The sequence below is a fragment of the Tupaia chinensis genome, unplaced genomic scaffold, assembly GCF_000334495.1.
Source record: "Tupaia chinensis unplaced genomic scaffold, TupChi_1.0 Scaffold147350_1, whole genome shotgun sequence".
In the NCBI taxonomy this organism is placed as follows: domain Eukaryota; kingdom Metazoa; phylum Chordata; class Mammalia; order Scandentia; family Tupaiidae; genus Tupaia; species Tupaia belangeri.
Window position 1 is genome coordinate 661897 of NW_006207201.1, and position 12379 is coordinate 674275.

The following is a 12379-nucleotide window of genomic DNA, read 5'->3' on the forward strand; positions in this document are numbered from 1 at the left end:
CTATTTAGCACACGCACCCTATAGCAAAATTTTCTCAAAAAAAAAAAAAAAACTACCTTTTCTTCACTGAATTGATTGTCTTGTGATTATAGTCAAAACTCAGTTGACTGTATTTTGTTGGGTTTATTTCTGAATTCTCTATTCTGTTCTATTGGTCTGTATGTCTAGTTTTTCTACCAGTCTCATGCTGTTTTGATTATTAGGGTTTCATACTATATTTTAAGGTCAGGTAATGTGATCCCTCAAACTTTATTCTTTTTGTACAATATTCCTTTAGTGAGAGGTCTTTTCTGACTCCAGACACATTTTATGATTGTTTTTCTATTTCTGTGATTAATGTCATTGATTTTTTAAGGAATTGTTCTGAATTTGAAGATCACTTTCAGTAATATTGACATTTTTTGAGAAATTTTTGTTATAAGGCATGTGATATGTGTTTTCCAGAGAGACAGAGAGACAGAAAGTGAGAAATTACCCCCCCTGGGGGCATGCCATGCATCTATTGCTTCTCCATTCTCTTTTTGGGATTTTGGGCATGCATGCAGAGGAACCTGGCATGAGTTTTAAGCCATGGGTCCAGGAACCATGGTCAACTACGTGGGAGTTCTAGATGAAAACATTATGCCATCTGTTGTTCCCAAGTAATATTGACATTTTAAGTGCATTTATTTTTCCAATTAAAGAACAAGGAGTGTTTTTTCAACTTTTTTTTTTTTTGAGAGGTTTTCGCTATAGGGCGCATGCGCTCACCAGAGAGACAGATAGAAACTGAGAAATCACCCCTTGGGGGAATGGCCACACCACAACCCCTTCTTCATTTTTCTCATGGGATTTTGGGCATACATGCACATGCACCTGGCGTGAGCTTTAAGCCTCTGGTTCAGGACTCAAACCATGGTTGACTATGTGGGAGTCCAGCAATGTAACCATTATACCATCTGCTAGTCCTGAGGAAGTGACATTTTGAACAAAAATGAAATTGCATTTTTATTTTATATTTTTGTGGCTATTGTAAATGGGATTGATTTCTTCATTTCTGTCTCAGTCAATTCATTATTAGTATCCAAAAGGCTACTATTTTTATATGTTGTCTTCATATCCTGTGACTACTGAATTTATCAGATTGAAGAGTTTCTGCAGTTTTTTTCGGTGAGCCCTTTTCTTTTCATTCACTTAACATCATCACAGTATACAAGATGCAATTTCTCATCCAAATACACTGTATAGTGGCTTAATCATACACATTATCAACAAATAATTTTTTATTTCCTGTTTCATATATATGTGTGCATGTGTGTGTGTTTATGTATTTTCCCCTATTTCTCACTCTCTGCCATTTCCCACCCCCCTTCCACACTATCTCTGGTATCTGCAGTTGTTTCCATTCCTTTTTATTTTTTCCCACATTTTATTGATTCATAAAATATCTTATCAATATAACTACTCTCAAGAGCAAGTTCAGCTGAAGCATACATATCTGTGAACACGTGTTTGACTTTAGGCAAGAAACTGTGAGTAGAATGAATATAATATAAAGTATCAGCTAGCTGAGGCTATCTAGCTTACTGTGGTCATTAAATATGTATTTTTAAATATATTTTCTAAATTTTCTATTTATATACTCATATCATCCACATATAGGGACAATTTAAATTCTTAATTTCTTTTTTTCTTTTTTTTTTTTTTTTGCTTTCAGTTTTTATTAAATCCTAGTAACACTATCTGATTTTATAGACATCATTCCATGGTGAACATGTTTAAATAAGTGAAAGCAAACCAGTTATCTTAGTCAATGTTTTCTGCAAACTAAGCAATAATGACCACACAGAACATTATGGGTAATAACATACACTTTCTCAGTTTTCTTATAATCCATGTTATTTATCAAACTATATCTGCTAATGTTTAAATACAGTAGATTAAATGACTGTAGTTCTCACATAATACTTTACTTATAGAATACCTTACTGAGTTAACATTGACAGTTTCACTAACTTTCCAAATTAGCATAATTATGTTCAAGGAACAAACTAAAAATAAAATGAAAACTGAACACAGAAAAAGTTAAGTTATTAAAGGAAAATGAAGAAAAGAAAGGAAAGTGAAATATCACTGGGGTGGTAAAGTTGAACAAGTCTAAACATTTGGAAGAAACAGATCAAGGATGGATTTCACAAATTTAGTTTATAAACTCAGTGCAACACAAATTTTTTTTTTAATGTAAAGGCTGAGCTCAAACTAAAAGTTCTATTAAACTGTTACTTTTGGCCTTACACAATACCAACTCTTCTGAATCAAAAAAGGCCACAACAGTTAAGATTGAATTACTTGATTTTATTTTACACTAGGTACTGGGCACAGAGAAATCCTCCTTAATAAAGTTGACAGTTAGCTTTGCTCAGAACATTTTTAATAATGCACATTAAAAAAAGTATTTATCTTACAAATTGTTCTGCACTCCAAATATACAATAGCTTGGAAAACAACGTTTAGAAAATAAAAGCCAATGTAAAAAGACAGATGAAAACAACTAGAACAGTACAGGTTTTTATATGGCTCAGATGTTACAGTTTTCTTACTGCATCATCAATGTCAGAAATCTGTTCCTTCAGCTGGCTCCATTGCTCAGGATTTAAAGAAATACTTTTTCTTCCTTGTTTCATTTCACCTTCTGTATCCATCCAATATTCGCTGATATCAATTAGAATTTCCCCTTTAAAATCCCAAACACTGACATATCTCATTTTCCCAATTTGAAACATGTTATCAACTCTGCTGATACTGCTCTGTTTGGAAGGTGACAGAGCTCTAGAAGTGTCACCAGTCTTTTGCTTCTTTACAGGTTTTTCTGGGGCAACTTACTTTTTCCTCTTTAACTTCTTGTCAACTTCACTGTCAGAATCACTGCCAGAAGAGCTTGATGAAACAAGTTCCTTTGATTTAGGCATTGCTCCGCTCCTGCTATTGAACAACCTCCTGCTCGTTTGCTCCTGACTTAAATTCTTAATTTCTAAGTTGGATAATTTTTATCTTATTCTCTAGACCTACTGCATTGGCTAAGATTCCCAGTACTATGTTGAATAGGAAGGAGAAAAGGGAATCCTTATCTTGCTCCACTTTCAAGCAGATAAATTTTCAATTTGGTATTGTTAATTGTAGTTTTGTAATATGTGGTCTCTCTTATGCTAAGAAATGTACCTTATATGCCAATTTTGTCAAGTCTTTTTAAAAAATATTTTATTCATTTAATCAGTATACATCACTTAGCTTGTAAAGTGAATTTACCCAACATGAATACACTTCACGCCAGTCTATATTGTAGTCTTAATCATGAAGGGGTGTTATATTTTATCAATTTTTTTTCTGCAACAGTTAATGTGATTATCTGAATTTTGCTTTTCCTTCTGTTATTATGATGATTTACATGTTTTTTTTATGTGAATGTTGAATCATTCTTGCATCTCTAGGATAAATCTTACTTGGTCATGATTAATTTTTATAGTGTGTCATTGGCTTCAATTTGCTAGTATTTTGTTAAGAAATATTTGCATATATATTCATGAAGAATATTGGATTATAGTCTTTGTTGTTTTACCCTTATTTTATATGGATATCAAGGTCATGGTGGCTTAGTAAGATGAGTTTGAAAATTTTTCTTCCATTTGGAAGAGAATTAGAGTTAATTCTTCCCCAAAGGTTTTAGCATTCAGCAGGGAAGCCATCTGAAGTTGAGATACCACCTAGCCCCAGTCAGAATGGTTAAGATTAAAAATATAAAGAATAATAAGTGCTTGTGAGACTGTGCTGAAAGAGAAACCTCCTACACTGTTGTTAAATTAGTATAACCATTATGAATAGTGATATGGAGGTTCCTCAGAAACCTACAAATAGAACTACCATATGATCCAGCAATTTCACTCCTGGGTATCTCCCCAAAGGATACAAATATAAAATCAGAAAAAAAAATTGCACATCCATGTTTATTACAGCATCACTCATAATTTCTAAGTCATGGAATCAACCTAAATGTCCACAAACAGATGAATAGATTGAAAAGGTGTGGCACATGGACTGTATAGAATACTATTCAACCATAAAAAACAATGAGACCCTGACATTTTATATAAAATGGATCAATATGAAAGATATAATGATAAGTGAAGTAAGCCAAACAATGAAAGATAGGCATTGTATATCCACTCTTAATATATATTGAACTCTTCAGAAGTTGAGAGATTGAAAGGTATAATAGCTAGGATGCCAACTGTAAATACTAAAGGCAATATAGAAAGGGTTTAGTAATAGGATGTGGGAAGGAGGAGATCAGGGAGAAAGAGAAACAAAATACTTAATAGACACAAAAATGAAAAGTTATCTGTTGATGATAGTATGATAGTATATTTGGCAATGTCTTTGAGTTGACTAATATGCACCGTATTCATGCTGGGGAAAACCATGTTGTATGCTATAAAGATGGACAATGATTAAATAAAATATAAAAATAATTTTAAAAAATAAGATACCATAAAAAAAGAAAAGACAATTCAAAGAATGGAAGAAAATTCTTGCAGATCATTTATGTGATTCAAAATATATAAAGAACATTAACAATTCTATAATTAAAAATATAAAATACCCCAATAAAAATTAGGCAATGTTCTGAATAGACATTTTACCAAAATATGTATACGAATGGATAGTAAACACATAAAATTACTAAACATTATTTGTCATTAGGAAAATGAATATCATAACCACAATGAAATTTCTATTTCTTGGATTATACATTGAAGAGTCCCATGTATTCTCTACTAAGCAAAACTGGTCAAAATATTTTACAAACTAGTAAAATTTTCTGGAAACTGATTCAAGGAATAACAGCAAAAACAAAAACATCAATTTATGGAAATCTACAGTCAGTAGTAACTTAAGTTCACAACATTTGAGCTACAACCTACTTCCACCATCACCTCCCTGAGCTTGTTTTTATGTAACTTCCACTCCGGTCAAATGTGGCCAAAAAACCAGTATCCCTTTTCCCCTTACCTCTCAGTCAACGGTTATCATATCTCACCAGAAGGAGCAAGCAGGCTGCCAATTCCAAATGGAATAGGTTAAATTCAAAATGGGTGTGGCCAAGAAGCTGGGATCCTCCTTCCTCTACCCTACCCCTATATAGAATGGAGGATCTACCAGAAACTTTGGAAGGCAAAGGATATTAGACACATCCAAGCTGAGATAACTTGAGGGCACTACCATGATCAATACTCAGAGAATTTGTCATGGGATAGAAGTAATTTATAAAAAATTTAAATTCTGAAGTTCTTTCCAAAGTAATTGACTTTATTTGAAACAAAATGTGAGGAAGTTTAATCCTAAAACCATTCTTGGGGGAGAAAAGTCTCCTACTAATTAAGAGCAACCAGAAAAAAAAATTTTTTTGGAGAGGTTTTTTTCTATAGGGCCCATGTGCTCACCAAAACGACAGAGAGAGACAGAAAGTGAGAAATTACACCCCAGGGGGGATGGCCATACCACAATCCCTTCTCTTCCATTCTCTTCTTTGGATCTTGGGCATGCCCATACATGTGCCTGGCATGAATTTAAGCCACCGGGTCCAGGACTTGAACTGTGGTGGACTACATGGGAGTCCAGCAACATAGCCATTATGCCAACTGCTGGGCCCACACCCAGAATATTAAGATCCAGCAAGTTCATCAGGAAGGACAAAAGAGACAGTTGAGTCCTGGTGGAAGCTTGGAAAAAATGAGCCATTTAGAAATAAGCTGAAACTTTTTGGAGATTGATTAAATGGTTGTGACTACAGTGATGATAAAGATGTGGAGAGTGAACAAGATCATGAGGAAGTGACAAATGGAAATGAGAAAATTATCGGGAACCGAAAAAAAAAGGCCTTTTTTCTTCTCTCAGTTTTTTTTTTTTTTTAAGGTTTTTGCTATCAGGCATGTGCACTCACCAAAAAGACAGAAAGAGACAGAGAGGCAGAAAGTGAGAAATCCTCAGGGGGAATGGCCATGACACAATTCCTTCTCCTCCATTCTTCTGGATCTTTGGCATGCACACACATGCACCCAGTGTGAGTTTAAGCCACCAGGTCCGGGACTCCAACCATGGTTGACTATGTGGGAGTCCATCGACATAGCCATTACACCAACTGCTGGTCCCAACATTGTTTTAAAATAGCAAAAAATTTGAATGTTTTGTTTTTAGATCCAAAGGCATTGAGGAAGACTGATCTTAAGAATGCTGATCTAACCATTCATCAGTTCGTGGGCATTTCGGTTGCTTCCATGACTTAGCAATCATGAAAAGTGCCACAATAAACATCGATGTGCAAGCACTTTTCTGATAAACTATTATTCTGTCCTTTGGGTAGATACCAAGGAGTGAGATTGCTGGATCATATGGTAGTTCTATTTGTAGATTTTTGAGGAATCTCCAAATTGATGAATGGTTAGAAAAACTGTGGCACATATATTCAATGGGATACTATTCATCCATAAAAAACAACAAAACCATGGCTTTTCACAGGAAGTGGATGAATATGGAAGACTTGCTGCTGAGTGGAGCAACACGCTATGAAGGAGAGGCATTGTATGTCCCCACTTAATATATACAGAGTGTCTGCACTCTATGACTGAAACTAATTGTCTAAAGGATATAGAAACGCAGAATATAGATGTAAATACCAGATATAGTGTGTGTGAGAGAAGAGGGTCTGAGGAAGGACATTTGGGGGAGGGACAGGGAGGAAAAGCATTAATGGCACAAAGAGGTGTGGCATTATCTGTTGAAGATGTTTCGTGGTTTTATTGACGGTGCTGGGGAGAGGTGTTCACCTGTTGAAATATCCATTTTGTAAGACAAATAATAATGTGATTGAATGTATGGAAGAAAATGAAATGAAAAAAAAATTTAAAAAAAAAAGAAAAAAATCACTATTCAGATGCTTCAGATAGAATACCAGATAATTATATAAGATTATGTTATCTCAATTCTTAGCTCAAAGTTAAGTTTTTGAGGATTTAGTGTTCAAATTTTATTCTGTAAAATGCTGAACCTTATTGTGAATGCTATTTTTAATTTAATTAAACCTAACATTATTTATATTAAAAAAAGAATGATGATCTAAGTTGTCTTGCAGAAGAAATTTCAACAATAAAGTATTCAGGGTGATATATGATTGCTTCTATCTGCATTTACTGAATTTCAGGAGAAAAGGGAAGCAGAGTGGGGATAATCTTAAGAGGGAAAAAAAAGCCATTTAGCCAAAAAACTAAGAGTGTGGAGTTTGACTGAGCTACTGGCTATGAAGAATATTAGCACTGATAGGAAGCAAGATGCTAACAAGAAAGACAGTAGGAAGAAGTTTATAAGGGTATTTCACAGATCTCCAGGGCTTCCCATTCATCATAAGCACAGAGACCTAAGAAAAATGAATGTTTTTCAGTAAAGGTTCCCAGGTGGACTTGCTGCCCACATAGCCTGGAGTTTCTTGCAACCTAGTAAAGTGCTTGATTGTGACTAAAACAGTCTCAGGTGCAGCTCAAGTAGATCTAGAGGGTGCAAGCTATAGACCTCAGCAGCAGTGGCAGCAGCATCCAAGTCTATGTGGGACTACACATGGTACTAATTCTGCAGATATGCAGAATGCAAGAACTATGGGAACATGTGTTTTGTGAGGTTCTTCCTCTTCCAAAGGGTGGGTCAAACTCAGATGTAGACAGTTGGAAAAAGATCTGAAGCATGGATGTCATGCTATTTATTGACTGAGTTCAGGGGCACTCACAGAAATCTAAGTAGAACTCACAAAGTGCTTCCTCCTCTTGGAGCTTATACTGCCCATGGAGAGTGCTCACAGAACACATTCTCCTTCTTGGAGCTCACAGCACACAGAGCTGAGCTGAGACATGTCAAGGCTGAGCCAAGCCAATATCACCAGAGTTGAGCTAGCTGAACTAAGAGCTAGCTAGCTGCCCAGGTGCTCTTTTTCTATTAAAAAGGCTGCAAACAATAGTGGCTCATTGCCAAAAACAAACTGTTGCACACATATATGCATATTTCATGCAATGTCTTATAACTATGTAACAAGCATGCAAGCACACTACAATTAATAACATAAATTGTTTACCCTGTGGCCTTCAAACACGCTAAGATAGGAGTGAGGGTGTCAGATTAAACCATTTTGACTCAATTTTTCCTACAGCATGATATCCTGCACCTGATTACAAAGAATGCATTGAAAATATTGAAACCTTGAGCAGAGATCTGTCATAGGAGTAGAGACACCAAGAGCATTCACTAGGACCATGTAGCAATGTGAATTTGGATCAGAGAGAACACACTAGAAGAGCTTGCACTAATGCATCCATAGGAGTGAGATTGCCTTTGAGACCCCAGATTTATAAGCCACCGACATCATGCAACAGCCACCAGAGAGAGCTACAGGCACTGTGGTTCACGTACAAGCAACTACACGAGCTATGGCTAGCAAAGCCATGGGGGAAGGCTGCCCCAGGCCTTAAGGATCTAATTCTACTAGATAATATGGTACCTGGAGTTAAAAACATCAACTAAGGCAAGGGCAATCTGTTCAGTAAAAAAATATTAGAAATATTGGATATCCATATGCAGAAGAAAGATAATAGAGCTTATCTCTCACCATATATGAATACAACTTAAGAGAGTTTTCCTTTCTTATGCTAACTCCTTGCTCTTTCCACATAGGACAGGGAAAATGCAGGCCTCATAGACAGTCATCTCCATTTGAGGACCTCTGCCTAGCCAGGGACCAAAGGCTGGGCTGAGCAAGCCCCAGACCTCCAAACCTCATCTAACAGTTTCATAGATAGAAGAACAGTGAAATTGCAGGCTTCATAATCAGACATCTCCATCTGAAGCTCCGTGTCCAGCCGTGGACAGGAAGACAGGGCTGAGTCAGCCATAGCTCTTGAAATTACACCTTGCATTTGAAGGGCAGCAAAATTGCACGCCTCTTAATCAGCCATCTCCAGCTGACCCCCTCTGCACAGCCAAGGACCAAAAGGCATGGTTGAATAAGCTCCAGCCCTCCAAACCTCACCTTGAATTTTCACAGCTAGAAGCCTCCACCCACACAAGGACTAGACAGGTCTAAATATATAGTAGCCAAAAAGCTGAGCATTGTGGGGATCTGGAGGAATCTTCTTCCATCCCCCACTGAATCACAAGCAAAGAGGGAGAAACTCCTCTTTATAAATCTGAACCAAAGACTCCTGTGGATAGCACATTGTAAACCACAGTAGAAGAGATAAATTAGCATAGAAGCAGTTCAAAACAAAGGGAAGCACAAACGATCACAAATAGAGACCTACTCTAAAGAATTAGCAAAAAGTGAAAAAAAAAAACACCAAATTACTAAAAATCACAGGCTTCAAGAAAACCAGGAAATATGTCCCCAAGAGAATGCACAGTAACTGATCTCCAATGATAGAAAACAAACAAACAAACAACAACAACAACAACAAAAAAAAAAAAAACAGAAGAAAGCAACCAAAATCCAGAAAAATAATTCAGAATATTCATGGTGGCAAAACTCAATCATATGCAAGAGAAACAAGACGGTGGATTCCAGAACATGAGAAAGTATTTCCATGACTGGGCAAAGAAGATAGAAACCAAGGAAAGAATCAAACAGAACTTATAGATATAAAAATTGTAATGCAGGGAATCAAAAGCTCCCTTAAAATATTAATAGCAGATTAGACCACATGAAAGATAGAATTTCAGATCTGGGGAAAGCAAACAAACAAACAAAACTTCTGATTTATATAAAGCCACCAAAAAGAATGAATATAATAGTATATATGAATATAATAGTAGGTAAATATTAGACACCCTTAAATACAAAAATATGTCAACAATAGGTGTACTGGAAGGCAAAGAATCAGACAAGGGCATAGAAGATCTAGTCCATAAAATACTTCCAGAAAACTTCCCAAATCCAGAGAAATTTTCAAACATCCAGAGCAAGGAAATATAATAGACCACAAATAGAATGAACACTCCATGGCACATCATTGCCAGATTGGTAAAAATGAAAAATAAAGGCAGGATTTTAAAAATGACAAAAAGAAATGTCAAGGGCATTACAAGGGTTACTCTATTAGGCTGACATCAGATCTCTCAATGGAACCAATGTAGGCAAGAAAATAATTGGAATACATATTCAAAACGCTAAAAGAAAAATAATTTCAACCAAAAATACTACATCTAGCAAGATTGTCTTCCAAATTGGAAGAATGAATAAAATAATTAAAAGACAAAAACTGAACGACTTCAATAATACTAGACCTGCTCTTCAAGAATTACTAAAGGGAGTACTATCTCAGAAAAACTAAAGAAGGACAGACAGAAATACAAGAACAGAATATCAATGAAAAAAAGTCTAACAAAATAAAAGGGACATATTTGCAAATATTGAAAATATGTTGAATGTTAATGGATTAAATTATCCAATCAGAAAACTAAGAGTGACTGAAGGGTTAAAAACTTAGAAATCTTTTATTTGCTGGCCACAAGAAACACACCTAGAGGATAAAGACATGTTTAGACTCAAAGTGAAGAACTTGGAAAAGATTTTACAAGCTGACAAAGGATATTATATAGTATTAAATGGGATAATTCACCACAAATATACAAATCTTATAAATATCTATGCACCCAACATTGTAGAACCAAAATATGTGAAAAATTCCTAGATCTGAAGGGAGAGAAAAATTGCAACACTATAATTGTAGGGGATCTCAACACCCTATCATCTCCTTCATACAGATTATCTAAACCAAAAATAAAGATATACAGGATCTAAATGATATAATAAATTTAATGGAATTAACAGATACCCTCAGAATTGTCTACCCAGTACCACAAAATAAACATTTTTCTCACCCCAGCATGGAAAATTTTCAAACACTGACCAAATGATATGGCATGACTTCCATCTCCAGACTCCTGGCATAAGGGACACTGAGGTAAGGACCCTTGCCACAGCTCTAGCTCCAGCTTCCCCAAACCCATTGACCCTCTATCTTTGTCAAGAAGGACCACCCCTAGCTTTACAACAGATCCCACTTCCATCTCCAGATTCCTGGCCTAAGGAACACTGAGGCAGGGTCCCTTGCCCCAACTCCAGCTATGACTTTCACAACCCCAGCAACACTCTATCTCTGTCAGGAAGGTAGGCTTTTTATCCCCTCTCTTCTTCTTTCACTAGTTAATTTCATATTTCTCCTTACCAAACAGGACCTCCCTGAGCTCTACAGCAGACCCCACTTCCATCTCCAGACCCCTTGTGAAATCATGCACTGCACTAGTGTGTGGCATGTGACGGTTTTTTATTCTCCTTCTTACTTTCTTCCCTCTTATATTGTGCTCTCTTTCTCTTCATCCACCCTCCCAGGGGGACTAGATAGGTCTAGAATCACAGTTCTGAAATACTCTAGTATTGTAAGACTGCCTGGGATCCTCCCTTTTGCTGAACACCTGCAGAAAAGGAGATACAGTTCTTCAAACACCTGAATAGAATAACTCCTCCTTGGATCACATTGCTAAACACAATAGAAGAGAGACTTTGACAGACATTAGTCCATAGCAAAAGGGAAAAATACTTACTCTTAGTTGAAGAAGCACTCCCCTAAAATGTATTCCAAAATGGATACATCTCCCAATGGCTGGAAGTAGAAGAAAAGCCTCAGGTCTGAATAAACCAGGAAATATGTCTCCATCAAAAAAAAAAAAAAACCCACAATATCTGCCTTCCATTTCTTGAAAAAAAAACAGAAGAAGTTACCAAAATGTCAGAGAAAGAATTTAGAACATTCATGGTGACCAAATTCTATGAGTTTGACAAAAAAAGAGACAACAAACTATAGGAGATTAGGAAGTCCTTCCACGATATGAAAGAAGAAATGGATATTCTAAGAAAGAATCGGATGGAACTATGAGATGAAGTCTATAATACAGAAATCAGAAATGCTCTCAAAAGTGTTAAAATTTGACTAGACCAAGCTGAAGATCAAAATTCTGATGTAGAAGATAAAACCTCTGAACTAGAGGGAAAAAAACACCAAAAAGGTAGAGAAAACAACAACAAGAACAAAAAAAATCCACAAGGATAATATATGAGAAATACTTAGACACCCAAACATCAGAATAACTGGTATTCCAGAAGGTAAAAATACTAATAAGAACATGAAAAATCTATTCCATGAAACCCTGGAAGAAAATTTCTCAAGTCTAGACAGGCACTCAGACATCCAGAAACAAGAAATACAAAGGACCGCAAATAGAATCAATCCAAGAAGATACTCTCCAGGCG

At 36.0% G+C, this 12379-nt stretch overlaps 1 pseudogene; it reads right to left on the reverse strand.

Moving 5' to 3' along the window:
- Positions 1-2445: 2445 nt before the first annotated feature.
- LOC102484924 (activated RNA polymerase II transcriptional coactivator p15 pseudogene) lies at positions 2446-2987 on the reverse strand (annotated as a pseudogene).
- Between the last annotated feature and the right edge of the window lie 9392 nt (positions 2988-12379).